Source organism: Panthera uncia, chromosome F1 (assembly GCF_023721935.1).
Source record: "Panthera uncia isolate 11264 chromosome F1, Puncia_PCG_1.0, whole genome shotgun sequence".
Lineage (NCBI taxonomy): Eukaryota > Metazoa > Chordata > Mammalia > Carnivora > Felidae > Panthera > Panthera uncia.
In genome coordinates, this window is record NC_064813.1 from 37,023,616 (window position 1) to 37,036,245 (window position 12,630).

At 34.6% G+C, this 12,630-nt stretch overlaps 1 long non-coding RNA gene across 2 annotated transcripts in view; it reads right to left on the reverse strand.

The window, feature by feature from the left end:
• Positions 1-12,630, reverse strand: part of LOC125925374 (uncharacterized) — a 309,362-nt gene that overhangs the window by 180,791 nt on the left and 115,941 nt on the right. For both annotated transcript variants that reach the window (XR_007458813.1, XR_007458812.1), the window contains exon 3: positions 10,403-10,479. This is a non-coding gene — a long non-coding RNA (uncharacterized LOC125925374). The remainder of the gene's footprint in view (positions 1-10,402; positions 10,480-12,630) is intronic.

Genomic DNA, 12,630 nt, shown 5'->3' on the forward strand with positions numbered 1-12,630 from the left:
AGGTGATAAGTTTCTTGACATAGGTCTTGACAATATTTTGAATCTGATAGCAAAAGCAAATGCAACAGAAGCAAAAATAAACATGTAGGATTATATCAATAATAGCTTCTACACAATAAAGGAAACTATCAACAAAATGAAAAGGCAGTGTACTGAATGGGAGAAGATATTTGGAAATCATATATTTGATAAGAGGCTAATATCCAAAATATATAAAAAGCACATACAATGCAATAACAAAAAATCCATTAAAAATAGAGGATCTGAATAGACATTTTTCTAAAGAAAAAATACAGATATCCAATGGGTACATGAAAAGATGCTCTACATCATTAACCATAAGGAAGATGCAAATCTAAACCACAATGAGATTATCACCTCACATTTGTTAGAATGACTATTACGAAAAAGACTAGAAATTTCTAAATAAGTACTGGCAAGGGAATGGAGAAAAGAGAACTCTTCGGTACTACTGCTAGAAATGTAAATTGGTACAGCCACTATACAAAGCACTATGAAGGTTTCTAAAAAAATTAAAAACAGAACTACCATATGCTCCAGCAATTCTACTGGGTATGTGTCCAAGGAAAATTCAAACACTAACTTAAAAAGATATATGCAACCCCACGTTCATTGCAGCGTTATTTACAATAGTCAAGCAATGGACACAACCGAAGTGTCCACCAATGGATGAGTGGATAAACTGTGGTTATAAAGACATACACAATGGAATATTATTCAGCCATTGAAAAGAATAAAATCTTGCCATTTGTGACAACATGAATATACTTAGGGGACATAATGTTAAGTAAAATAAGTCAGATGGAGAAAGACAAATACCATATGATCTATCTTATTTGTGGAATCTAAATAAATAAATAGATTTTAAAAACTAATCTCAGGGGAGCCTGGGTGGCTTAGTCAGTTGAACGTCTCAAGTCATGATCCCAGGGTTGTGGGATCAAGTCCCATGTTGGGCTCCATGCTCAGGGTGGAGCCTGCTTAAGATTCTCTCTCCCTCTTTACCACTTTCACCTGCTCATGTTCTCTCTCTCTTTAAAATATAAATAAATAAATAAATAAATAAATAAATAAATAAATTTTTTTTAAAGCCAAGCTCAAATATACAATGAACTGAATGGTGGTTGCCAGAGGTGGGGGATGGGGAAATGGGAAAAAACGGGAAAGCTGTTTTGTTTTGCTTTGTCTAAATAAACTGAATTTTTAGGGGTGCCTGGGTGGCTCAGTCAGTTTGAGCATCCGACTTTGGCTCAGGTCAGGCAGTTGATGAGTTCGAGCCTTACATCAGGCTCTGTGCTAACAGCTCAGAGCCTGAAGCCTGTTCTGTATCTTTCTCTCTCTGCCCTTCCCCTGCTCATGCTCTGTCTCTCTCTGTCTCAAAAATAAAATAAACATTAAAAAAAACTGAATTTTTAAAAAGACAAAAAATTTAATGTACTTAAATATGTAGGATTATATGACCTAACATAAAGTATGTAAAGAAAATCCATGTAATAAGATTTCATTTCATTTATAATTAAATGTCAAATTAGAAAATGTTTAAAACACATATGTAAATTAATAGAAAAATATTCTGTAAAAATGTACCCCAAACTATCAAGTTTGTTTGTGCAGTGACACAGGGTGGCACAGCTAGGGTGAAATAATGGATGATTTCCAAGATTTTAACCAAATTTAATACTCCTTAAATGCTTTATGTAAATGCATTACTTTGTTGTTTGTGGGGAAAAAAACACATAAAGATCATAGCTAAAACTAGCTCAAGAAATATAAATTAAGGAGACAGATATCAACTTTCTAATTTTGACCTGAGCTTACCACTGGTGAGAGGACCCCTTTGACAAGATCACCTCTAATGACATCAGCTACCATTAGTTAAGCACTAACACCAACCCAAGCACAAATATGCCTTATATTGGTTAATTCTCATAAAACACTACATAAATGGATTAACCCTCACTTTACAGGTGAGAAAATTGAGTTTTAGAAAAGTTAGGTAAATTATCCAGGCTCATACATACACCTTGTAAGTGGAAGAAAGGTATGAAAATCCAGACCTGCTGAAAACCTCTTTCCTTTTCATTGTGTTGTGTTGCAGAACATAATAATCACTTGGGGAGGGTATGTATGTGAAGCAGACTTCACTTTAGAAAATTTTGTTCTTTTCATTAGCTTCAAAATCTTAGGGGACAATAGGTACGGGTACTGCCGCAACATAAGCACTAAGAAACGTACAGTTAAGGACAGAAGGGAAAATGGATTAAGAATTTATATTTTGCTAAAGATCATGATGTATATCCCAACATTCAAGAAGTGAAACTCAAAAATTGTTTTATTTTTTTGCCTGACCATTTACTTATAATCCTGGGAGTACTTTTATAGTTTTATTAATACTAATACAAGAAAATGTCATGTCTGGGGGCGCCTGGGTGGCTCAGTCAGTTGAGCGTCCGACTTCGGCTCAGGTCATGATCTCACAGCTCATGGTTTCGAGCCCCGCGTCGGGCTCTGTGCTGACAGCTCAGAGCCTGGAGCCTGCTTCAGATTCTGTGCCTCCCTCTCTCTGCCCCTCCCCCGCCCCCCCCTCCTCATGCTCTGTCTCTCTCTCTGTCAAAAATAAATATACATTTAAAAAAAAGTCATGTCTGACACATTACATATTCAAAAATGTCATTTACTGTTATTCTTATTGTCATTGATTAAAAAGTAGCAAATATAGTAAGAATGAATTTTTTTAAGAATCTGGAAAAATATGTTCTACCGTAAGTCCAGAAACAGTAAGAAATAGAACCAGATCAATAAATAGAATTTACTAAGAGTTTATTGTGCATATAAGAACAGGTCACAAACTGGGAACTTTCAAACCCAAAACTGATACGAAGCTCAGAGGCTACAGGATGGCTTATGAAGTGAAAACGAGGAGGTTATTTAGCCTTTACAATAACTGGTTATTACAATGGGGTTTTCAGATGGCAGGGGATTGCTTAAAAGTGATTATCTTATACCATTTTGGGAAATGACTTAAGTTTTTTTTATGATTATCAGAGGCATTTGTGAGAACTAATCTAAGTTAAATTTTGCTTATGTTCATGAAATAAGCTAGATTTAGTTTTGCTTATGTGGCTTAAATGGTCTTGTCTGCTCAGGAATTCTCAAATCTGGTCTCCATTTTGTATGTAATTTTAACAAAACTATTAGTTACCATAAATATCAATTCAATATTATTTTTTATTTTACTTGATAACTATCCATAGTCAATCAGTCTATCCACAAAATTCTTGGAAATTATCACAATTAATAGATAATCTTTTTTTAAAATTCTCTTAAAGATCGGCCAGTTACTGGATCATTAATTTGGTTTTCTTTCATACCTATGTGAACCTCAGTAATAAACCATTTTCTGCTTATTTTCATTTCTTATATCTCAAGCCCTAAACCCACAGGAGGTAAATGAGTCTTAAGACTTTTGGTGCACAGTACGCATAAAGCTATGTGTGATTATTCCTGGATTTGCAAAAACCTCTGAATTCAGAGTCTCTAATCATCTTGAGTTTGAGATGATTTTCTTTAATACTAAAATTCTGCCTCTAATAAAAACATTTGTAAACATAGAATAGAAATTAGGGTAAAATTCTCCCTGATCACTTACCTAAGTATAGAAAACATATTATATGTACTTCTATTACTTAGGGAAGGTGTGCACTAGGACAGTTATCTCTATCTGATTCCTTTGGCTGGTGCTTACTGAGTGGAAAGTGCAGGACATTTAGGGATATTGAAATTTTAAAAAGTATTTTTTAAAATAGCAAATCAATAATCACGAATTTCAAAATGTCACTAAAGAATCAAGTGCAACATATTATTGTTTAAAAGGTCACATTTGCAATTCCCCAGACACATTTACATTTCATTTTATTACAAATATTAGAATAAAGTGAAAAAGGATATTTTAGATTTGATTTATATTAGCAATGGTAGCTAACACTCTGCCAAGAACATAGAACACACTGAAAATACGGTTAATTTAAATTTTCAGTATAATTAGATCCTTTTGGTTCTCTTCAGAATTGCCTACATGAGAAGTACTTAATGTTTTTGAAGGGGGTCAGGGAGGACTAACAATGTGCATTAGTAACTAAGAGTTACTGACAGAAGGAGTAGATGAGGCTTGTGCAGAAGCATTTGTGGCTTAGTATTTTCAACTAAGCCAGGAAAGAAAACTCTTTGATTTAACCTCAAACAGAAGTTTTGATTTTTAATTATGATAATGATGTTATTTAAATTAGCTTCAAATATATTAACACATATGCACCCTGTAAAACTTCCAGGAACTATAGACACAAATGCTGATAACCTTTTCCATGATGTGAGATGTCTTTCTGCTTCTCATTCAAAGAGAATCTTCCACAGCTGAGTAATAGCCTGAGCAGATTGCTCAGTTGTGAGCACATTTCTAGAAACAGCCAAACATGGGTACATATTCCTGGAGCAGATATGTATTCATACACTGAATGAGTTTCAAAAATGCCAAGTTTTAGGCAGCAAAAGACATCACTTTGTATTCAGAAAAAGGGGAGGAAATTTAAAATAAAAGAGATTTAGGCACTAATGTAATGCAAAATTTGAACATGTGCAGACTTTGTTATAGACCGGGTCTGCACTTCATGGTATGTTTAATTAAAGAGGGGAAACTTTAAAGGCTGAGAAGTTAAAATTCCCTGAAAGTATAAATGCCTCTTTACTGCTTCTCTGACCCATGAATGGTTTTATATAAGAACATTAAACATTTTTAGGAGCACTTACACATTATTTACTTCTAGAAAGTTCCTAGATTCCAAGTTAATAACATCCCATCCATTTATATGTATATATACATATATATACATATACACACACACATATACACACACACATTCATATACACACACACATATATGTATACATATATATATATATATATTTATTTATTTATTTATTTATTTATTTTTTTTTTTTATTTAAAGAATTGGACCAAGGGCCAGCCTGTGGCTAAATCTAAATAATGTGACATATCAAAGAATCCATTCAATCCTGGTAAAGTTGTGTGACACAGTCAACTGCCCTAAGTAGGCTGCTGTTACCCCCAGTTGCTTCCCCAACAAGGAGCTCCTCAGAGGAGTGAGGATATTGGCAAAAAAACAAAAAACAAAAAACAAAAACAAAAACAAAAACAAACCTGTTTGGCAAGGTAAAAGGAAGTTAGATGTGAAGGAAACCATAAAGCAAATACGTTAACTCCTTGAGTCTTATCAACACCCAGGAAAGTTTATTCATTAATTCAAAGGATCTGTCAAGACCCTGCATTGCCTATGTTAGGAAGTTCCAGCTCCTTGGCATGGTATTCAAAGCACTTCAGAATTGTCATGTCAAGCTAACTGTACAGACTTGTTCCTCATCACTCCTCTCTTTAGACCCCCCCACGTCTCAACTTTTGGATGTGGTGGGACGCAGTATGTCAGTTCACACACCTGTGAGATTTTTTTCCCATTCGCTGGCCTCTTCCTGAAATGTTGTTCCCATCCGGACATCTCTGCCACCTACTCTACACTCTTACAAGCCAAGATCAAATTTTACCACTTGATGAAAGTTTCCTTGAAATTTAAGTAACATTAATCATTTAGTTTTTTTGTGTAGTATTTAATATAGCATTTGTTACCCTTTTCTATATTTATATTTTTTCTAGCCTTTTCCGTAGAGAGCAAGGATATTATATTAATCATCTTTGAATCCTTCAAATGTGGCCAAGTATTTATCAAAGTGCTCTGAAAGGTATCATTAAATTGCATATAAAAATAACACAAAATATGTTTGAAAAACATTCTATTAAACAATGCTAAACAGGTTTATTTACTACAGGACTTTTTAGAATCCCTAACATGCTAACTTAAATTAGTCTATCCCTAGTGTACTTGGTAGCATAATATACTGAATATCACAGTTATGTGGTTATGGAATCCTATGTAGAAGATATTTTTTCCTATAGAACATATTTTTGTAGTCTTCTTAGCACATGGCAGATACTCCAATCATGTTTGTTAAATAAATGAACAATTATTTTTACATATAAGCCATCTACTTTATCATAGAGTTCAGATTTCTCTATGGAAATAAAATGGCTCAGTGGTTAACCTATTCACTTAGAAAATTACTAATTCTGCCTTTTCTGGGAAATGGGATATATGGCAAATCATATAACCTGTCTACATCCTTATTTCCCTATGTTTGAAGCAGGTAATAATCACCTTAATGCTGTTTGGGAATAGTTTAGAAGCACTCTACTCTGTTGAAGTACAACTTGCAGTGAAGACATATGATTATTGAGTGAAGCCATTATAAAAAAAAATAACAGCTTGCTTTGGTATGGATAAAAAGACCTGGTCTGTGTCATTTCGTCTGAGATATAGTCAGTATTTTTGGCCATAATGAATAAGCCTTTCATTTTGGTTTAGCGGTAGTTCTTATATAGAGCAAACCATTTCCTTGGGGGGAAAAAAAAAGTCTCCTTACCCTAAACTGTCTACCATAACTAATTCTTTCAAAGTCACTGGAAAAAATAGACATATTTTCTGACTTTTGGTTTCTGGCTCAAGATCTCTCTAAGTTCCCTGAATATATTTAATTAAAACCTTCATATAAAAATCACATGAAACAGATTTTTGAAGCCCTATAATCTGGGCTATTTGTAGGAGCCGTCACCTTGCTATAGACAGACTTCTTTTGGTGGAAAAATCCTCTTAACCAATTGCCAACCAAGGGTCACTTAGAGCTATGCTGTGCTTAGTGTTTCTCCAGGCCCAGTTTTACATTACTTCTTGTCTCACTGTTGGTTTTTCTTAGACTTTTAAGCTAGCCATTAACCCTGTAATTAAAATGCCTTTTAAATAAGGAAAACCAAACCATCTTATTGAATCTTTTTGTATTTCTCACTCTACTACAAATTAAATGCATATTTATTTTTGTTGTTGTTTATAGAAATGTAATATTTTATTACTTCTTAAATGTATATTTCTAACTAGAAAGATTAAGCCAAGTATGACTATTTCACACAAAGGCACCTTGTTGACAAGAATACCTGACCTTGGGATATTTCAATTCCCCACCTGGAGGCTAAACTTCTAAGTTGTTGACCTGCAGTCATGGCCTTTGTTCTCTGCATTTCCTGGCAAATGGTATCCGTGGGGAATAAATGTTGCAACAAAATAATATAACTTTATTATATTTGGTGAATGTGAGGGGAGGACATGTGAAACCAACATATTTCATCCATAGTTACTTAGCAAAAATTATTGGACTTGGGTTCATTGATTTATTCAATAACTATTTACTGAGGGCTTATCCTGTGCCTGGCACTACTGAAGGCACTCGAGATACAACAATGAACCAAACTGATCCAATCTCTTCTCTGAGGAAACTTACATCCTACTCTTTAAGCTCAGTAAAATATGCTTCTTCTTCTCTTCCTCCTCTAGACCTAAGTATCCCTATCCAACTTTTTGTTACTGTTCTCCCATAAAATTCTTCAATTTTCTGTTTGCTTTGAATAAATTCAACTCTGGAATGAGAAAAATATTAATGCTAAATTCCATGCAAATTAGCAAAGACTCAGGTGATGACTTAATGGGGGGAAATAAAATGAGTTCACTTCACTTACAATGGCTTAAAGTTAACCTGTATATATAGTAAACTCATATACCCGAACATGATCACTAAAATAAATATAGCTTATACCCAGTCTCCCAGCCATCCAAATATTCCACAAAAGATGACTCTTTCTGACACTTTCATTCAAAACTATTTCCGATGCTTGCTTTAACTGATTACTCATGTATAAAAATACACAAGAGATTAGGAGTTCATATGGTATAATTTTGCCTCAGATAAATCCCTCTAGTATTGGCTCTGAACCTTGCTACCTCACAACAGAAACTGTGTTAAAGGAGATTTTAACAACTTGTAGATTTAGATTTGTAATTTTAGAGCTGGAAGAGACAGTAGGGATCCTTTATCTCCCATCTCAGTTCTCTTTCCACACATGTCCAAGCTGTTTCATCTTTATTCTGAACTGTTCTCTATCAACATAGAAAATAATGTCAATAAAACTAACAATTCTGACTCCTCTGTGAATCTCTGCAGCAGCCTATTATGATCAACCACTGGATCACTTACATTAGATCAAACATATTTTTTTATTTTTGAAAATATGTGAAAATCTAATTCCACAGAAAGATAATGAAGTTTATTTTCCCCACATCTGACAGTGATTTCTTCAATCTACTAATTACATAAGCTGTTCAGTTATTTAGAATTATATCTTGAGATCAATCCAAAGCTTTCACTTTTTTTTCTTGTAAAGGAATCTCTCCCTATCTTCCCAAACTCTTCTCTTTAACCCCCCTAGAGGGTCTAATTTGCCTTCTTTACAAGTATCTTCCCCACTAGTCTTCAACCTCAAGGATGTCTGCCTAACCAATTACCCCCACTTCTCAACTACTTGACAGCGATAAATAAATGCTTTGATCTATCTGCCTTTGTATTTGCTAGGAAACTATCACACTTCCTTTAGAAAGTATAATTAAAGACTTGTTCCAGTCAAAATAAAAGATTCCATAACAGTTAGTGAAAGGAATGTAGGGGAATCCATAATTGGCTGGCTAGTAATGGAAGGAGTGAGTCTGGGTTGCATGTGTGTGTGTGTGCACGTGCGCGTGCATATGTAAATGTTAGCACCTTGCAAGTTGCTTAAACATTCTATTACAGATGGATGGAAAGGTAAATGGCCTTTGGAGACCTATATATGTGCCACTTACCTCTGCACTGCAGAGGTAGACAACACTGCAGGCCTGCAATTTTTCTAAGGCCGGTCTCTAAGTAAACAAAAGCAGCTGTGACAGAAGTGCCTAGATTTTGGATTGAAGATGTGCCAGAGGAAGAATGGATGGGAAGAGTGTCACATGTTCATCACTCTTGTGTGATCAGTTCTTACTGTGGTACAGCTGTCTCAGGTTGGGTTCTCTGGAAGCAGATGCTGAGTTTGGGATGCACAGTGTTTATTACAAACATCTGTGACAAGAAGGTAGAAAACCAGGATCCGGCAGGGAGAGAAATCAAACTATTCTAACTATAATGTGGGCTCAACAAAGCCTCTTCCAAACCTACCCAGTGCACCCACCCTCTGTTGTAAGAATTGTGTGTTAGAATTTCCATGTTGGACTGGAATGGCTATGCCTTTATATTCATGGCCCTCTTACCTAGTCGCTGGATTCTGACAGCCCTGGGGAGGAAAAAAGCTAAAAAAAAAATGGAGGCTGTGTGCTGGCAGCAGCTGGGCAGCACAGTCCTTCCTTGAAGGGAAATCTGAATGGTACATTTCTGTGTCTTCCACAACATCTAAGAGAAACTGGGTCTAAATCTAGACTTACATGCAAATAATGTCAAATAAAGAATGTGTCTCCAAGCTTGTCTCCACAAGTGGATCCAGTGATCATTCCCTAATGAAGAACTCTTCTGCACAGCCAGCTAAACAGTATAAGTAACTGATTCAATGGCAGGATCCGAAGGACCATGATCTCTCCTGCACATCCTTGAAGCTTGCAGCTTCTACATATATCCAATAATTTTGCTGCAGGAGCACAATGGGCTGTCAACCTTAACCTAGAGTTCTCTTGACTCTTAAGTATGTCTAAGGGAAGCAGTCTTCCTATTTGTTTCTTATTCATTTATGCAATAACTCCCTTATTTATTTATTTTTTAAATAATTCATTTATTCACTCTTCTTTTTGCCTATTTCAAGAGTGCATCTGAAAAACCTGGAGATCAACCTCTTTATTTATAGATGCCAGAAATAAAAATCATGCAAATTTACTCAAGGTCTCAAAACTAATAACTATCTAAATTATTACCAGAAGTTTTTGTGTTTTGACTCTTAATCCATTGTTACCGGAACTAATTCCTTCCAGAGTCTAAAACACTACTAAACTAAAATACCTTAAATTGAAAATATAATCAAATTCACTCTATTCAACATTATCTTCAAAAAATTCCTTACAATATGCAGTTTAAATCAAAGCCATAATTTATCTTCATATCAAGTTATTTGCTGTAATAGAACAAATATACTTAAACATACACAGAGACTTATTCAATGTGTACAATGCAGCAGTTAAATGCATTATTAAATCAACCCTCTTAATTTACTATGAATATATCCAAACAAATATACTGAAGAGCATTATGTCATATTTTCAACCATCTTGACTATTACCGTAAATTGCCATGGCCAAAGTGCTTGACAATGACTTGGACAAACATAACAGTAACTGAATTGATTGTCTTGGCCACTTACCAGTCTATTTCTTTGGAACATCCAGTTCCCTGTAAATGTGGACTCTATACTTGATAGTTTAATTGCATTGGTTCGTTCTAGGAAGAAAGGTATGTTTGACCTTAGTTCTATTTATTCATATATCCTAAGTAAACTAAAAATATTAGTACTACTAATTTTTGTACTACTATTTTTGAACATTCACTATATGCTAAAAGTTTCACCAGATTATATATTTATATATATGTGTGTGTGTGTGTGTGTGTGTGTGTATATATATATATATATATATACATACTTATATATATAAGTAATAGTACATTTAATGTATATTTATATGTGCATATATAGTACATTGGGATCCTCACTCACATCTTGGAGATGATTAACTGAATTTGATATGATATTTTGTCTTAGGGAGCACATCATCCAAAGTAGAGTTGTTAAAGAAACTTATGTTCTTGGATATCCTGAGTACTCAGTTCATAGCCATATATGGCTTTTCCTGCCATAGAAAAGATAAAATATTTTTAAAATAATAAGTCAACTTGGGAAAATAGGTCTTATAAAAATAGTATTCCTCCATGACTATTTCTTTAAATGAAAAGTATTGCATTAACTTGCAAGCTAATTGTTAGAGTCATCTATAGCTTGATCCCAGGAATGTGACATAGCTTCGTGTGTGGACAGTGTAGGAATTACCTCTATTGATTTTATTTTTCAAACCTAAAATATTAAAATCTCATTGTACAGATAAGACATAAACAAATGAACATTTTGCTAAATAAATAGCAATCAAAATAAGAATAAAGAAACTAGTGTTCAGATATGGGTGGGATGGACACGAGTGGCGAGCAGAGACAGTTCAAAGGAAAGGAATGAGTATAGAGTGAAAGAGAGAGAAATCATTGGAATAAACTGGTCTCAAAATTTTAAGAAAAATTTGAAGGTGTGGATAAAATTTTGATAGGCAAAGAGGACAAGAAAGGTGGAATGAGGCCAGAATAAAGAGTCTTTTCAATATGAGGAGAACTTTTGACTTCACCCTCTATAAACTAGGAGATATTAAATGAATCTAAGTCAGACTAAAATTATCAAAGTAATAGAGTAGGAAGTTTATTTTGGTAACAGTGTGAAGGATTGCTCAAAATGGAAGAAACAGGAAATTTAAGTTAGAATCGAAATACTAGACTGGGTATAAGAAATGATGGGGCCTCTCCAAAGGGAGTTCTGGGGCAAGGGTACAGGTTTATGAGACCTACAGATAAAATGACTTCTCTAAATATTAACCTTTTGAAATGCAAAGTACTATTGCCTTAGTGGTTCTCAAGCAAGGACAACTGGCAATATCTGGAAAAATTTGGGTTTGTCACATCTCAGAGGCCACTACTGGCATCTAGTGGGTAGAGGCCAGAGATGCTGCTAAACACCCTATAATGCACAGTACAGCCCCCCCCCCACACCTGCCCAACAGCAAATTATTTTCTGGCCCAGAATGTCAAGAGTGTTGAGGTAGAGAAATCCTGACTTAGAGTGAGATGGTTTACATTGCTGTCCTTTGAACTGACTCTATTCGCTGTGTACTTTTTCTTCTCAAGAAGTTCATACTTCAATAGAAGCATAAAATTATCTTGCTTAATAGGTAAAGATTTCATAATAAATTCTAATAGAAGGAGAGTGCTTTTTAAATAAGGAATTACTGAGTGACATAAAGAAAGAATGACTTTTCTGGTCATCTTATGATGGTCACTTCTCATACTAAAACATCTCAAGGACATTATGTAGGGAAAAGGCATAAAGAAGAGGAAATCTCAGCTATGTATGTTCTGTAGGAACTGATCCATCCTCTATTTTTAACACCAAATCAAATGCCTTTAGCAATTCCACCTTAAACATTACCCAAGAGCCTTGATAGCTAAGGAAAGAATAAGCATATTGATGGCATTACACAGGTTTTTGGTGCAACGTGAGACAAAATGATGCACTGGACCAAAGGTTTATTTATTTCTCCAAAGTCAGTCCCACTCATAGATCTCTCGTTTGCCCTTGTATCTTCTCTTTCCACCCTCCCACAAAAATTTCCTAGATAAAGTACAAGAAAGAAATTAAGAAAGATCTTGGTTAGTAGAGGTTGTGTTTCTCATAGGTCAAGAAAGTCCCAGGTCACTTCCATTTTTCTGAAACCTCTGCTATATTAGTGAAATGAAATGAAATGAAATGAAATGAAATGAAATGAAATGAAATGAAAT